The sequence below is a fragment of the Coenobita brevimanus genome, chromosome 26 (genome assembly GCF_032717465.1).
Source record: "Coenobita brevimanus isolate Jiangsu-jjx chromosome 26, ASM3271746v2, whole genome shotgun sequence".
In the NCBI taxonomy this organism is placed as follows: Eukaryota; Metazoa; Arthropoda; class Malacostraca; order Decapoda; family Coenobitidae; genus Coenobita; species Coenobita brevimanus.
This window is the reverse complement of record NC_136979.1, coordinates 29,783,716-29,800,976: the sequence shown is the minus strand read 5'-3', so window position 1 is coordinate 29,800,976 and position 17,261 is coordinate 29,783,716. Positions and strand designations below refer to the sequence as shown.

General features: G+C 42.3%; 1 pseudogene; it reads left to right on the top strand.

The window, feature by feature from the left end:
- Window positions 1-8,863: 8,863 nt before the first annotated feature.
- LOC145394273 (5S ribosomal RNA) lies at window positions 8,864-8,982 on the top strand (annotated as a pseudogene).
- The last annotated feature ends 8,279 nt before the right edge of the window (window positions 8,983-17,261 follow it).

Here is a 17,261-nt window from a genome sequence, read left to right as displayed (position 1 = left end):
AAATATTAGTGTCCGACCTAACCACACGTTGGGAGCCGTGATGTCGGGAAGTGTCATATATAGCCAATCAGCAAAATCCTCTTGCAGACATATAGCAAGTATTATGTTTATATGAACAGGCATTGTTCATACTCAGTGAGGCGTTGGAAATGTCTGCAATTGTTCGAATGTTTTCGCTAGGCATCGGACCCCCTGTGCACCGATACTTTTGTGACCTATAATGCATGTCACGTGATACGACGTGCCCTGAGGTCCAACACTACTCCCTCATATTATCCTGTTGTTAGTTAAAATGTGCTCCTAGTAGCTCCTTATTAGGAGGAACTTGATCAGTCAAAGTGTCCTCCCTAACTCAGTAGCATTTAGAAGGCTTTTCTTTGCCCCCCTCCCCTTTTTTAACACTATGCATACCTTAACCCTTGTGTCAACAGACTTAAGAATGGAGAATTAAACTAAGATTGCCATGTAATGATTTTGGGTGGGAACATTTTCTTAGGAGATGCATAGCAGGATTTTAGTTCACTTTCTTTTCAAAACGTGCCATTTACCAGTACCATTGTCATATAAAAAAATGGAGAGTAGTGCTGGGCCTCATGGCATGTTGTATCACATGATGTGCACAATGATATCAAAGTGCCCTTTTGTTTCATTGCTTTTTGTTCTTCCCAACCCTACTTCCGCTGCATTTTTTTTTTTCAAAATATTTTTTACACTTGTTCGTGCTCAGTTTTCACCTAATTACTTATTATGTAACAAATAATTTATTGTTTTTTCAATAATACTGTATTTAAGTAAATATTATTAAGTAGAGATAGATTGATACATAGAGAAATATATACATAGATAGATACAGATATAAAGTTATAATACAATAGACTACGTAATGTGATCTGTAAAATAAAATTTAGCATTCGTGATGTACATCTGCAGTATACGAAAAGCATCACTGATGTTAAGCTGTACCGTACTATGAGGATAGTAGTAGTTGTTCCCTAGGCAGTCTGGCCGAACAGCCCCGAGTCCCATAGGAAGGCCATGGTCGAGACCGGGCTTTCCCACAGAGCTCTCAAAGGGTGTATGTTGTGTTATTGGCGTAGGTGATTGTGTGCAATGCAGTCTTCCATAATGTGTTTAATAGTATGGGGTGCTGTGTTGCATCCTGGACAGGCATCAGCGACGGAGTCATCCAGCCTCTTCTGGTAACTTAAGAGGGTTGGATGGTGCCCACATCTCAGCCTGGCCAGGTGGACCCTGTCCTCACGAGGGAGATAGGATTCAGAAGAGTGGATGTCAGGAGGCCGTGCATGCAGCTGTGTGTTGTCTTTAAGTGATTGAATGGAGCGGCGAGTGATCTGAGTGTAGATATGTTTCTGGAAGCTGGTCTGAGGTGAGCAAGGGGGGAGAGATAACAGTATTTGTGTATGGTATCGTGTGCTGGGTGTTGTTCTGATGTTCCTTGGTGTGGGTGGATGTGCTGCCATGTAACATAGTGGATGTTGTGGGTTTGTGGAGGCTGCAACAAGAAACTGGGTTCCTCTCATGTCTAGGTCATCCTTGACTTTGAGGAATTTGGTTTCTTGATGTAGGTGGTCTGTGGGTGTAGTAGCTGTGCAGCCCGTGATTATTTTTAGGGCCTTGTTCTGTATGGTCTGTAGAGTGTTGTAGTGTGTTTTTGTGAGGTTAGGAGCCCCGGCAGGGCTTGCATAATTCATCACTGAACGTATGTATTGTTTGTATAATGTGGTGGTGGTTTCTTTGTTTTGTCCGAATGTTGTATGGGCAAGTGACCTCAAAGCATTGAGTCCTGGTGTTAAAATTATTTTTAATGTTTGTGATGTGTTGTTTAAATGACATTGATGTATTGTATGTTACACCAAGGATTTTGGGTCTGTGTGTGTGTGTGTGGTAGGACAGTGTTGTTTATGGTGAGGTGTGGGATGTGACTGTGTTCTGCTGTCGAATTTGTGAGAAGGGTCACTGTAGAGTTGGCTGGGGCTATTTTGAGCCTGTTTGTGGTGAACCGTGCGTGTAGTGTGTTGAGGTAAGGTTGGATGATGTGAGCAGCTGTGTTTGCATTTTGGTGCTTACATTTAAGTGTTATATCATCTGCATAGGAAGCTGTGTGTATCTGTGGTGTGTGGGGTGTGGGTATGTTGTGCATGTATAGATTAAAGAGTGTAGAGGACAAAACAGATCCTTGGGGGACGCCGTTTGTGAAGTTTCTGATGTTAGAAGACTGACCGGCAAATGTTACGTGTGCACATCTGCCTGCTAAGTAGTTTGCCAGCCATCTTTTTGTGTTATTGTGCATGTTTGTGCTGAGTATTTTGTTTGTGAGGTTGTGGCGGGGGATGGCATGAAAAGCTTTGCTGATGTTTAGTGTGACTAGGAATGTTCTGTGTGGTGGCCTAGATGAATTCATGCCATCGAAAACTCTCTGTGTAAGGTCTGTAAGATGGGTGTTTGTGGAGTGTAGTGGCCTAAAGCCATGTTGTGATTGGGCTAGGGGAATGTGAGGTGTGACTAGTTGTAGTACCAGTCGTTCAGTGACTAGAGCGGGTGATGGGGCGGTGTGAGGAGGGTAACGTGGGGTCTTTGTTGGGTTTAGGGATAGTGATGGTAATGCCATGCTTCCAGATGTAGGATATTATGTTGTGTGAGTAGCTGTAGTTTGATATGTTGGTGAGTGCTTGTATGCCTTGTGGTCCAAGGTGTTTAAGGTGAATGTTGCTTATATTGTCTGGTCCACAGGCAGATGAGTGCTTAAAGTTGTTAATGATGTGCTTCGTCTGGTTGTAAGTGAAAGGTGCGTAGTCTGGGTCTGTGGGGAACTGTCTCTTAACGTTGGATGATACGTCGGTCTTCGGGATGGGGCTTTAGATGGCTGGCTTGTAAAAAGTGATTCATGAGAGTGTTTGCTTGTTGTTTGTTTGAGGGTATGGTGTCTGTTGTTGTGATGGCAGCGTGTGATTGTGTGGTGTTGCTGTTGGAAAGTGTGATGCTGTTTAGTATTTTGTAGAGTTGGCAGATGTTTGTTTTGTGGTCAAGTGTTTGGAGGTAATTTTTCCAGTTTAGTGTTTGCTGTTCTGATATTTCATTGTTTATTTGAGTGCTGAGTTCTTGTAATTGTTGAACGGTGTCTTGTGTATGCGGTGTTGGGGAGTGTCGCAGTGTGTCCCGTTGTCTGATGAGGCCTTGAATTTCTGGTGTGAAGTTGGGGTTGTGTCTCTTTCTGTTGCCTCTAGGGATGTGTCTTTTGTCTGCGTTTTGTATAAATGTATTGAAAGTGTGCACAGCGGTGTTGATGTTGGTGATGGGTGTACTGTTTAGTAATTCGAAATGTTGTTCTGTTTCAAATGCAAAGGCCTCCTATTTGGCTCTCTTATAATTAGTGTATGTGTGTTTGTGGCCAGCTGGGGTGATTCTGGTTTTGGTAGTGATGATTGGGAGGTGATCAGAACCTAGGATTTTGACCACTCTCCAGGATGTAGTGGGGGCGAGGTTTGGGGAGCAGAAGGTGATGTCTGGGGATGATGGGAGGAAGAGGGCTTGGTGTGGGATATGGGTATGTTGGTCTAGATTGTTCAGTATGAAAAGATGAGGGTATATAACTACGGCTATTTACCATATACTTGCAGCCACCCCAGCCACCATCCTTTGGAGAGGGTTGGGGAAAGGGGGCAACCTTTTGAGTCATCATCATCATCATGTTCTTTTTCTTCTGCACTGAAAAATGTAACTCTCCACACTCAACATCTGCTGCTGTGCGTTACCTGGAAACAACTGCGCACGCGTATACCTGCAGACATAGCGCGTTTAACCGTTGTACTGTAGGTAAAGGCAACTGTGTGCTTGATGCCAAGTTTGATTTCTTTACAGAGCGCTTAGTCAATGCAGTATCCCCGATGACAATGAGTCTTAGGATGGGTTTCTTATAGAGTGAACAGTTTCTCAGATTAAGAGAGCTAAGAAACTGAAAAGATTGACAGAACTGCACGTTTTTTTCAGGATTTAACCTGTCATAACTCGCATGTCCATGGCTTAATTGATATTTTTTTGTATAGAAATACAAAATTGCGTGGGCAATATGAATATTAACTCAGTATTCACTGATTTCTCTTAGCTGTTATTTTGTCGTGCTGTTTTTGCGGTTTCCTGCCCATTCCTACTAAAAACACTACCGTGCAATTAATAACTGAACCAGAACTGATTTGAACGGAGCTGAAGTAATCTGACTGGGACAGGATGAATGTGATGAGCTGAATGGACCTCGTTTGATCTAAATACAAGTACTTAGGACTGAATGAACGCTAGGAGTCCTCAATAGGTCTAACAGCCTGAATGGGCGTGACTGACCTGAGTATGCCTAAATATACCTTAATGAACCCAGTTGGTCCTAACTGGCCCTAAACTACCTGAATTGACCTAAATGGGCATATGCCAACATAATTTGACCTGACAGCATCGAAATTGATGGAAACAGTCTGACCTGACTAACATGAATTGAATTTATTAACCCATCTGTCACTGGATGACTTTAAACCAAATTGAACTGACCCAGTCAGGCCGAAATGCACGCAAAGGACCTAAAGTGGCCTGAAAGTTCATGAACTGGACTAAGGGTTCCCATTTGAACCTGAACTTACTCAGATAGACCTGAACTGATCTGGCTAGGGCGGATAAAAATTAATACATTGAAACAACCAGGGTCCCCCCTGGGGGTAGGGGGGTTTCAAGAATACTCCCCCAGTATCCCTGCTTGTCGTATGAGGCGACTAAAAGGGATGGTGGTGGGTTAGTGCCCCACCCCGTAAAATGAACTAACTAAACAAGCGAATAAAGTGCCTCGGACAAAGACGGACCATACATTGACGACCAAGGAACGGACAAAGGACATTCTGAGGGTGGGGACATGGAATGTGAGAGGAGTGAATGATGAAGTGAAAGAGAGAGAGATTGTGCAGGTGCTTGAGGATGCAAGAGTAGATATTTGTGGACTGACTGAAACAAAATGAAAAGGTGAAAGGGTGAGAGAATGGGATTATGGTTTAGGAATATGTGCGAGAGTTAATTAGAATGACAGGGCAAGAGAGGGAGTATGTCTGATGATAAGCAAGAAGTGGAAGGGGAATATAAGAGAGTATGGAACAGTGGGTGCAAGCATTGTATGGGTGAGGATGAAAGTATGTATACAAGCGTGGGCGATTGTGTGTGCGTATGCGCCAACAGGGGACCGAGTGGCAAGAGTGAAAGATGAGTTTTGGGCAAGTGTAGATGCATGTATGGACAAATTTCAGAGGAGCGAGAGAGTGCTTTTGATTGGAGACATGAATGGCAAAGTTGGGAATGTACGAGTGGATGGAGTGGTTGGTCAGTGGGTGTGCCAGCTGAAGTAGATGGGAATGGTAGTGCTTTGGTGGACATCTGTGCTGGTAAGGGGTTGGCAATAGCCAACACCTACTTTCGGCATAAGATGATCCACAGATATACATGGAGAGTCATGAGGAGGATGGATGGTGAACTTGTTGAACGAAAGGCAATGATAGATTCCCTGTGTGTGGATTAGCGAATGAGAAGACAAATGTTGGATGCAAGATTGTGGAGAGGTTGGGGGAATGGAATTTCGGACCATCACTTAGTGATGGCCAAGGTAAGGCTGCAAAGAAAATGGGTGAGGAGACGAAGGGGATGACAGGATGAAACAGCTCCTGTTAGAAGAGTGGAGAAGTTGACAGATGATGAGAAAATGGCAGAGTATAAGAGCATAGTGGAAGAAAGATTGGGAAGGTATGAGTTAGAGCAGATGAAAGGGGTGGAAGACGTACGTAAGATATTCACGGATGTGATAGGCGCAGCGAGTGAGGTGGTTGTGGAGTGAGGAGGAGATGCAGAGGTGTGCAAGGGACAGCATGGTGGAATGATAAGGTGAAACGAGCTGTGGAACAAAAGAAGAAGGCATATAGTGAATGGCTAGGGAGTAGAGGTAGGGGAGAAGATGAGAGAGAGAAGAGAGAGATATATGTGAGTAGAAGAAGGGAGGTGAAAGGATTGGTGAAGGCGAGTAAGAAGAAAGTGGATGAAGAATTTGGGAGGACTCTGAGTATGAAATGGAGGGAGAGTAAGAAATTGTTTTGGAAGAAGGTAATGGAAGTAAGGCAGTATGAAAGGGGAAATAGTAGGGGAGTGAAAGCTAAGAGTAATAAATTGTTGGTGGAGAAGAGAGAGAAATTGAGGAGCACTTTGAGGATTTGTTGAATGTAGAGACTGAGAGCAGTGCGAGTATCAGTGGCTGGGGAACGGCTGGGAGAAGAAGAGATGAGAGGAGGGAGGAAGAGATCAGTAGGGCGGAAGTAGTGGAAGCAATGAAGAAGATCAAGATGGGAAAGGCTCCAGGAATTGATGGAGTGTGTGGTGAAATGCTGAAGTATGGGGGTGAGATTGTAGTGGAGTGGATATGGAAGATGTGTAGATTGGCTTGGGATAAGGGAAGGGTTCCAGAGGACTGGAAATCAGATATAATTGTTCCTTTATACAAAGGAAAAGGGGAGAGAGAAGTATGTGGTAACCAAAGGGGTATTTCCCTTCTTGGTGTGACTGGAAAAATATATGGTAGAATACTCACTGATAGGGTTAGGCATATAACAGAGGAGCTAGTTGGAGATGAACAAGGGGGATTTAGGAAGGGAAAAGGGTGTGTAGATCAGATATTTGTTCAAAGATGTTTAGTGGAGTAGTATTTAGAGAAGCGAAAGAATGTGTATGGTGCCTTCATGGACTTGGAGAAAGCTTATGACAAAACAGATAGGCAAGGTGTACGTGGAAGGTATTAAGAATATATGGAGTGGAGGGGAAATTGTTGAGTGCTGTGAAGAGTATGTACGAAGGAGCTAGGGCTACGGTGCGAGTGGATGGTGAGCTGAGAGAGTTCTTTGATCTCATTGTGGGACTGAAAGAGGGCTGTATGATGTCTCCATGGATGTTTAATATATACATGGATGGGGTTGTAAAGGAGGTGCAAGGTAGGGCAGTGGATGTAGGTGTGGCTTTAATGAATGAGGGTGAGATATGGAAGATTCCAGTGTTGCTGTCTGCTGATGATACAGTATTGTTGAGTGAAGATGAATGGGAGTTGCAAGGTTTGGTGAATGAATTTGGGACAGTGTGTAGGAAGAGGAATCTGAAAGTTAATGTAAACAAGAGTAAAGTTATGGTGTCGAAGAGGAATGGAGTCACAGAGTGCACAATGAGGTTGGATGGTGAGGATATGGAGAATGTGAGTGCATTCAAGTACTCTGGGTAGTCTGATGAGTAAGGATGGAACTTTTGGGGATGAAGTGCTTGAAAGGGTACAAGCAGGGAAGGAAGGTTGTTGGTTCACTGAAAGCAGTGATGAGAAATAGGGAGGTGAGTATGGAAGTTAAGAAGTCGCTGCATAATAATATTGTGATCCCTACCCTGACGTATGGAAGCGAAGCATGGACCTTGCAAGAGGGGAACAAGTCAAGAGTGAGAGCAGTGGAAATGAGGAGCATGTGCAGTGACATGGAGGGACAGGTTGACGAATGAAGAAGTGAAGGAACGTTGTGGGGTGGAAGTGGTTGAGAAGATTAAGAGAAATACACTGAGGTGGTTTGGACATGTGGAGAGAATGGAGAATGAAAGACTGACTAAGAGGGTGTATGTAGGTGAAGTGGAGGGAGGGAGAGGGAGGGGTAGACCGAGGATGAGGTGGAGGGATGTAGTTGAGAGGTATATGAGAGAGGGGGGAGTGATCTGGGGGGAGGGTAGGCAAATGGTGGGTGACAGAGCGACTTGGAGGCGTTTTGTCTGCAGCGACCCTTTGCGGGATTAGGGCGTCGGGCTTTAGATAGATAGATAGATAGAAATAACCTAATTGGGCCTTAATGAACCTACTGACCAGAGTGAGCCTACTGGAAATGACAATGCCTTGAATAAACCTGAGGAACAGACCAGCACTGACTTAACTGAACTTAGTTTGACCATATAGAGATTATGGTCAAAATAGACCTAATGTACAATGCCTGGTCCTAGAGGACATGAACAAACGGAATGGATCTCAGTTGACCTGAAAAGATTACAAAGTTCATTTGTTTCTACTTAGGATATTCCGGAAAATAATTGGCCATTTCAACTGTTGTTCATCTCTCATATATATATATATATATATATATATATATATATATATATATATATATATATATATAGAGAGAGAGAGAGAGAGAGAGAGAGAGAGAGAGAGAGAGAGAGCAGCTGACAGCTTATTTGCTGACATTCATACCGGCTGACAGCTATACTTGCTGATCATTATAATGGCTGACAGCTATACTTTCTGATAAATATACCGGCTGATAGTTATACCAGCTGACAGCAATATGTGCTAATAATTAGACTGGCTGAAGCTATACTTGCTGATAGTTATACCAGCTGACAGCTATACTTTCTGAGAGTTGTACCAGCCGACAGCTATACTTCCTGATATTAATACCCGCTGACAACTATACTTTCTGATAATTATATTGGCTGATTGTTATGCTTCCTGATGATTATACTGGTTGACAGCTTTACTTGCTGATAATTATACCGGCTGACAGCTATACTTTCTGATAGGTATACTGGCCAACATCTATACATTCTGATAGTTATACCAGCTGACAGCTATACTTTTTTATAGTTATACCAGCTGACAGCTATACTTGCCAGTTTTATCGGCTAACAGCTATTCTTTCTGATAGTTATACCAGCTGACAGCTATACTTGCCAATTTTATCAGCTGACAGCTATTCTAGGAGCCAAGGTGGAGTAATGTGCAGCGGCCTTAGACTGTAACAGAGATATCTGGAGTTCCACCGCCCAGAGAATATTTGCTCTACCGCTTCCCGTCCGATCAGCGAAGTTAAGCAACGTTGGGTCTGGTTAGTACTTGGATGGGTGACCGCCTGGGAACACCAGATGCTGTTGGCATCCCTACGTGTCAAGTGGGGTTGGTGGAGGATTGGTGCCCCTCCCTGTAAAACAATTAACTCTAAGCCCTTGGCCACCCCGTTTGGGATACGTGGCGTCTGGCAATGAATGAATGATGACAGCTATTCTTTCTGATAGTTATACCGGCAGCTATGCTTGCTGATAATACCAGTGACACTTATACCGACTGACATGATGACTGACAGTTACACTGGCTGACAGTTATGTCGACTGACAGATATGGCAGCCAATAGTTACACTGGCTGACTGCTATTCTGGCTGTGTTACACTGGTTGACAGTTATACTGGCTGACAGTTACAATGACTAACGGTTTTACTGGCTGACAGTTACAATGACTAACGGTTATACTGGCAGACAGTTACGATGATCAACGGTTATACTGGCTGACAGTTACACTGCTTAACGGTTATACTGGCTGACAGTTACACTGGTTGACAGTTATATTGGCTGACAGTTACACTGGTTAACGGTTATACTGACTGACAGTTACACTGGTTAACGGTTATACTGGCTGACAGTTACACTGGTTAACGGTTATACTGGCTGACAGTTACACTGGTTAACGGTTATACTGGCTGACAGTTACACTGGTTAATGGTTATACTGGCTGACAGTTACACTGGTTAACGGTTATACTGGCTGACAGTTACACTGGTTAATGGTTATACTGGCTGACAGTTACACTGGTTAACGGTTATACTGGCTGACAGTTACACTGGTTAACGGTTATACTGGCTGACAGTTACACTGGTTAACGGTTATACTGACCGACAGTTACAATGACTAACGGTTATACTGACTAACAGTTACGATGATTAACGGTTATACTGACTGACAGTTACGATGATTAACGGTTATACTGGCTGACATTTACACTGGTTAACGGGTATACTGGCTGACAGTTACACTGATTAACGGTAATTCTGTCTGATGGTTATAATGACACAGCGAGGAAGCGTGGGATAAGTCGAGATGTGACGCTAATTGGGTAAGAAAAAAAAGTCTGCTGCAAGGAAATGTGTTGTTAATCAGTATGTTGGCCGGTTTATGGTGATTCACTTACTGCCGCATTATTAAAACACTGCGAAATAGTGAAAGAAAACTCCAAAGTTTTGGCGGTAATAGAACTATATTCCTAACTCTCAGATGTGCTCAGCGTGTAACCCACAATACGGTAGTATATCCATCAGCACATTTTTTAGAAATCTGACATTACAAATTGGTGTGTATTTCTGTGTGGAAATGATGGAGTGATCATAGGGGAGTAACCAGTGGCGCTGGAAGCATTCTAAAACTGGAGCAGGTGGGCAAAAGTATAGCCAATTTGCATTAAGGTACAGATAATATAAATATCTATATCTATATTTATCTATCTATCTATATCTATCTATCTATCTATCTATCTAACTATTTATCTATCTATCTATATATATATATATATATATATATATATATATATATATATATATATATATTTATGCTAGGAAGAAGGAACCAAAGGCCACGAGCCCGCAAAAACTGTTCCTTCCAAGAGAAGAACAAAATACAAGAGAGAGCCAAATTCAAGATCCGATCATTTCGAGAGGCCTGGACACTGCGTTTGAAAGACTGGAGATCATAGGAAGCAGGAAATACAGACAGAGGGAGACAGTTCCAGAGTTGACCTGTTGCATAAATGAAGGACTGGGAGTACCGGTTAACTCTTGCATTAGAGAGTTGGACAGAAAAGGGATGAGAGTTTGCTATTTGACGGGTGCTACGCGCCCATCGTAGAGGTGGAGGAATGCATGCAGACAGTTCAGTGGAGCAGCGACCATTCAGGTACCGATAGAAAAGAGATAAAGTTGCAACAGTGCGGCGAAGAGACAGAGGTTGAAGGGAGCCAGTAAGAGGAGGAGAGTTAATGAGACGAAAAGCCTTTGACTCCACCCTATTGAGAAAAGCTGTATGTGGAGAACCTCCCCACATATGCGAGTTGCACTCCACACAGGGGCGGATAAAACCCGTGTATAGAGTCAACAATTGTGCAGCGGTAAAAAAATGAACGGGGTCGGCTTAGCACACCTAATCTCTTGGAAGCAGATTTTACAAGAGATGTACTATGATCTTTCCAAGATAAGTCCCGAGTGAATGAAACCCCAAGCATCTTCAAGGATGATGCAGGATTAAGCTGAGTATTATTAAACTTTAGTGGGTACACCTGTGGAAGATTTTGTTGGGTTCATAGGTGTAAGAACTGAGTCTTCGATGCGTTAAAAACAACAAGATTATTTTTACCCCAGTCAGAGATACGAGCCAAGTCAGACATTAGGTGTGCCATAGCCTCATCCCTTATTTGTTGAAGTAACTGCTGAGATAAACGTTACGGGAACTGAACGGAAAGGTGAAGGGTGGAGTCATCAGCATAAGAGTGGACAGGGTTAGATGTACAGCTTAGAAGGTCATTGATGAATAAAAGGAAGAGAGTTGGTGATAGGACAGAGCTCTGAGGAACACCACTGTTGATAGATCTAGGAGAAGAACGATGGCCGTCTACAACAGCGGCTATAGAACGACCAGAAAGGAAGCTAGAGATGAAGGTACAGATAGAAGGATAAAAACCGTAAGAGGGCAGTTTGGAAATTAAAGATTTATTCCAGACTCGATCGAAAGCCTTTGAGATGTCGAGTGCAATGGCAAAGCTTTCGCCAAAGTCCCGAAAGGAGGATGACCAAGAGTCTGAAAGGTAGGTTAGACGATCGCCAGTGGAGCGTCCCTGACAGAACCCATACTGACGATCAGAAAGAAGGTAGTGATAGGAAAGATGCTTTAAAATTTTTCTATTAAGAATTGACTCGAAAACTTTTTAGATACGGGATGTTAAAGCAATTGAACGATAGTTAGAGGCTTGGGAGTGGTCACCCTTCATTGGGACTGGCTGAATGAAAGCAAACTTCCAGCAAGAAGGAAAGGTACAAGTTGTTAGACAAAGACGAAAGAGTTTGCCTAGGTAGGGTGTAAGCACAGAAGCACAGTTCTTGAGAACAACAGGAGGGACTCCATCAGGCCCATACACCTTGTTAGTATTGAGGCCTGTGATGGCAGAAAATACATCAGCTGAAGAAATTTTAATGTCAGCCATGAGGAAGTCAAAGGGAGGAAGTGAAGGAGGTGTAGCACTGGAATCGTCTAAGGTGGAATTGGAGGTGAAAGTCTGTGCGAAGAGATCTGCTTTATGAGTAGAAGAAATAGCTACAGAACCATCAGAGTTGAAAAGAGGAGGGAAGGATGATGAGGTAAAGTTGTTAGAAAGGTTTTTGGCAAGGTGCCAGAAGGAGCGGGAAGAATTCGAGTTGGAGAGTTGAGAGCATTTAGTAGGGATGAAATTATTTTTAGCAGAGCGAAGAACAGACTTAGCATGATTCCGGGCAGAAACGTATAAAAGATGTGATTCAGGGGTGAGTTGGCTCTGGTACCTCTCCTTGTTGCAGACAGCATTAGAACAAGAGTGGTTAAACCAAAGCTTTCTTGCATTCGTCAGAGGATATGAGAAAGGAATGTATGCTTCCATGCCCGAGAGAATAACCTCCGTATTGCTCCAGCCATGGAAGCAATAATCATTCCAAGGAAAATCAAAGAAGTACTGCCGCAGGGCGTCCCAATCTGCAGATCCAAAGTGCCTCTGTGGTACAGTGGTAGAGTGTGCGTTTCGTACACGGGTGAACCAGGATTCGCGCCCCACCAGGGTAATAAGACTTTGGGAGTGTTCACCCGGCCACGTACTGCATTGGCGGACACAAGGGGTGCTGTGGTTGAACCAGTGTCACTTACTATAAAGTATGCTTGCACCCAGTCGGCTTGAGCGGGCCGATTACACTTGGTTCATAGACCACACACATATCCAAAGCCACTACAACACTACAATTACACTTACAAGCACTTCTCATCCTACATACAATCTCTACTAGACAGCCTAAGCCACTTGGTAGAGATACATTGGCTCTATCGTCCCGACTTCGGTCGGGATAGGCCGGTCCTACAGCGGATACTCAACCGACTGATGATGGTAATGATTTTAAATATATATATATAAATATATATATATATATATAATATATATATATATATATATATATATATAAATATATATATATATATATATATATATATATATATATATATATATATATATATATATATATATATATATATAAATATATATATAAATATATATATATATATATATAAATATATATATAAATATATATATATATATATATATATATATATATATATATATATATAAAATGTGTGTGTGTGTGTGTGTGTGTGTGTGTGTGTGTGTGTGTGTGTGTAGATAGATAAACAGATGGACATATATATATATATATATATATATATATATATATATATATATATATATATATATATATATATATATATATGTCCATCTGTTTATCTATCTACACACACACACACACACACACACACACACATTTTATATATATGTATATATATATATATATATATATATATATATATATATATATATATATATATATACGGGATATGAAAGCAAAACTGTAGGTGCAGGTGTAGGAGGAATACCTCCACTACTCCAGTATGTTGGAAGCACCGAGGTGAAATATACATAAAGAGATGAAATGAAGCAATGGGGTGGATGCAGAGATTATGGTGTGAAAAGTGCAAATTTAATCACGAACAACTGGAGGCTCCTCTTATATGTGGCCACCCATTGGAAGTTCCAGGAGGGAACAGTGCATCAAAGACAGAAATAAAAAATAAATTCTACATCTCCAGCACCCTCAAATTTACAGTGAGAGTGTGTCTAACCTGAAAACTAACATATCGTTCTCATTTATTTCAGCTAGACAGATTATATCTTCATGCTTTTCTGAAGAATGATACACCGTACCATGTGTACTCAAATTTCTTGTTAGAGTTGCATAACATTTGTAATAAGTTCAGCAAGATATATAAGGAGAAGGGGCAACCCCTCCCCCCTTTACATGCTAAGATTTCAGGAGAAGCACCATTTCCCCATCTCCCCCCACCACCACTTCCGGCGTATATAATTGATTGTGATCCACCCAGAGAAACAGACATAGCTGGCTAGGTCACTATCCCATACCATGGAATTCTGACCCACCCAGAGAAACAGACATAGCTGCCTAAGTCATTATCCCATACCTTGGAATTCTGACCCACCCAGAGAAACAGGCATATCTCCCTAGTTCACTGTCGCATACCATGGAATTCTGACCCACGCAGAGAAACTAATATAGCTGCCTAGGTCACTTTCCATACCATGAAATTTTGACCAGTAGCACAGGAAGTACTGTACATGCCATAGCATATGTGCCCAAATTTCTGTTAGTTCTACATAGCATAATATTTGTAGTGAGTTGCAGACGTGATATAGAGAGGCGGGTAAAAAAAAAAAAAACTGCACCCCAGTAAAAATTCACTAGGGCAACCGGTCCCCTTCCTCCCCACTTCCGGCGCCGTTGGGAGTGACAACAAGAGTTTCGGCACCTTCCATTAACTGATCATCGAATGAGAGGAGCCAAGGGATATGATGTCACTCTTACCGGCACATCCCATTGGTTGTTAAGGATAGTGGACGGAACTTAGGGGTGACGTCACCGTTCCAGTATCTCCCATTGTTGAAATGCCTAATGCAAGGAGGCTGTGCGTGTCAGCCTGCTGCTGTACAAACATTCAGTATTTTCAAGCGCATGTCGTCGTATCACATGATTCTAATCAAGTTACGGAGACAGGTTTATGCTGCTAGCTTTCACAGAAAACTGAGTATGCACAGTTGCTTTCTCTCTTTCCCTGCCACTCTCTCTCTCTCTCTCTCTCTCTCTCTGTTTTCATAATTCAGCTCTTAGTCCTGAGAATACAGTGAATCAATCTGTGCGGAAAAAAAAAATAAATAAATAAAGGTAATGCGTGAATAAAACAAGAGCGTTCGTCGACTGCGTGACCAGTGACGCACTGTGCATTTGTCAAAGGGGACTGTAAAGTAATGAGCGTCGTGGGCAAAGGAACGGATGACTTTGAAGCAGGACCTGCGCAGGATTTCTGAAAGGGAGGGGGGGTTGAAAAAAAAAAAAACTTGTTTCATAACATAGCGTATTCGCTTTATTCATTCATTCATTCATTCATCATCCAATCCTGTGTTGCCCCTTGAGAAGCGTAGGAGCCCGGGGCTAGGCAAGTTGGTCCTGACATTTAAGATGGAAGTGACCAGCCTCATTAATCCATGAGTGGCATTACTTGAGCAATAAACCCAAACCATCCATTGGATGTAAAACTGTTCATCCTCAGTCACGATTGGAGCGCCTTAATTACCCACTAAACTAAGTAACGCAGTACGGTAAACTCAGATACTCTAACTAACTAAAGTACTGAAAGAGTACAGACTCAGGGTACTTTACATACTGAACTCTACAGGACCTTGGAAGTGAAACAAAGAATTCGGTCTTTTACTTGACATTATTCACTAAAAAGCTTTAAGAGAAAACACTTCTTCTCTCGCTGATTTTTTACCGTAAACCAACTCACTCTGTACAGAAAGACCGTTTATATACCCTTATGAAACATTCTAGAAATTTCCACTGCGTTCTCCAAACTTCATTTTTTTTTTTTTTAATAGCCTTCCATGACCTTCTATTTATCCTTTCCGGTAACAAAACATTTTATGACCTTCGTGAAACCTCTTAATTCGTTCCTTCTTATATTTAGTAGAGCTTTTTTACTCTTTTTCCATTATTTTTCTATCTTGTAGCATTCTTTAGTGGTAGGTGGTGGCGACCATCATTCACTCACTTGATATAGTGCTGTCTACTTCTTCCTTAGCCTTTATCATTCTTTTTCTGTGTCTGCCCTCCTCTCTTCCTGTTTCTCCCATCTTTCCTATCACTTCTTATTGCTTTTCTGCCCTTTACAGGTGGCATTACATCATTACATTGAGTGACAAGCCAAATGGTTTCCTGTAAGCCACAAAACCATTTACAACGTTGGGTGGTAACCATATAACCATACCATACGTGCTCCCTACATGTCAGCAAGTGGGTTGGTGGAGGTTTAGTGCCCCTCTCCGTAAAACAAATAACTCAAAGTCAAATTGCTACCCCTTACAGGATTATGGCGTCTGGCAATAGATAGATCAGTGGTTCTCAAACTTTTCCAACTAACGGAACCCCTTTGCTTTTGCTGGTACTTTGGGGAACCCCCTACGACCCCCTCACCCAATATAGGTGGAAACCAACCCCCTTATAGGTGGGACCCCCCTCAACACACACACACACACACACACACACACACACACACACATGACTATATAAAAGTGCAGTTCAGTACGTACTCAGCATCAAAATTCTTACCTTATTTAATGTGATGGGTGAGCTTGTTTCTGGGAACAGAGACCATCAAAATCTGGAACTATGTTTGTTAACTGCAGACGCATATCAGGTGCTGCATCCAACTTGCTTCGGTATTTGTCTTTGGTTGCAATATAGCGAGAGAAAGCTGCTTCACACATGTATGTTGTTGCAAAGGGCATAAGATGTTTCAATGCTCGTTTTGCTAATTCCGGGTACTCATGCAATAGGTTTGCCCAGAAAGGAAGGAGAGAGTCCTTGTTGTATTTAGTTTTCAAAGTAAGGTCAGTGGCAACGTCAATTAGCTGTTCTTTTTCAGTCACTGACAGATTCTGCTTCATCACATTATCTGCATCCATGAATGGGTTGCGTAGCCATGTCAGAGGGTCTGACTGCTTTGGAAAATACTCTCGTTGATTATCCTTTAATTGCTGTAGGTGCAGAATCATGCAGTCTCTTGTACCGTCAGCCAGTTCTAAGGAGTTTTCGTTCAGGAATGGTTGGCAATTTGGCAAACACTCGGTCTGGTTTTTCTTTACACAGCCGATCCAGAACTCAGTCATAAGAAGGACTCAATTCTGTCTTGAACATTCAAAATGTTGATATTAGAACCTTGTAATGATAAGTTAAGCACATTTAATTTCAAAAATATATCTGCAAGATAGGCCACCTTACATACCCAGACTTCATCAGTGAACTGGGTTGACAAAGAAGACTTGTGCTCTCTGAGAAATACTTCAATCTCATTTCTCAATTCATACACACGTGAAAGAATTTTACCGCGAGATAGCCAACGCACCTCTGTATGCAGCAGCAGAGTTCTGTGAATGGACCCCATCTCCTGACACAATGAGGCAAACACTCGAGAA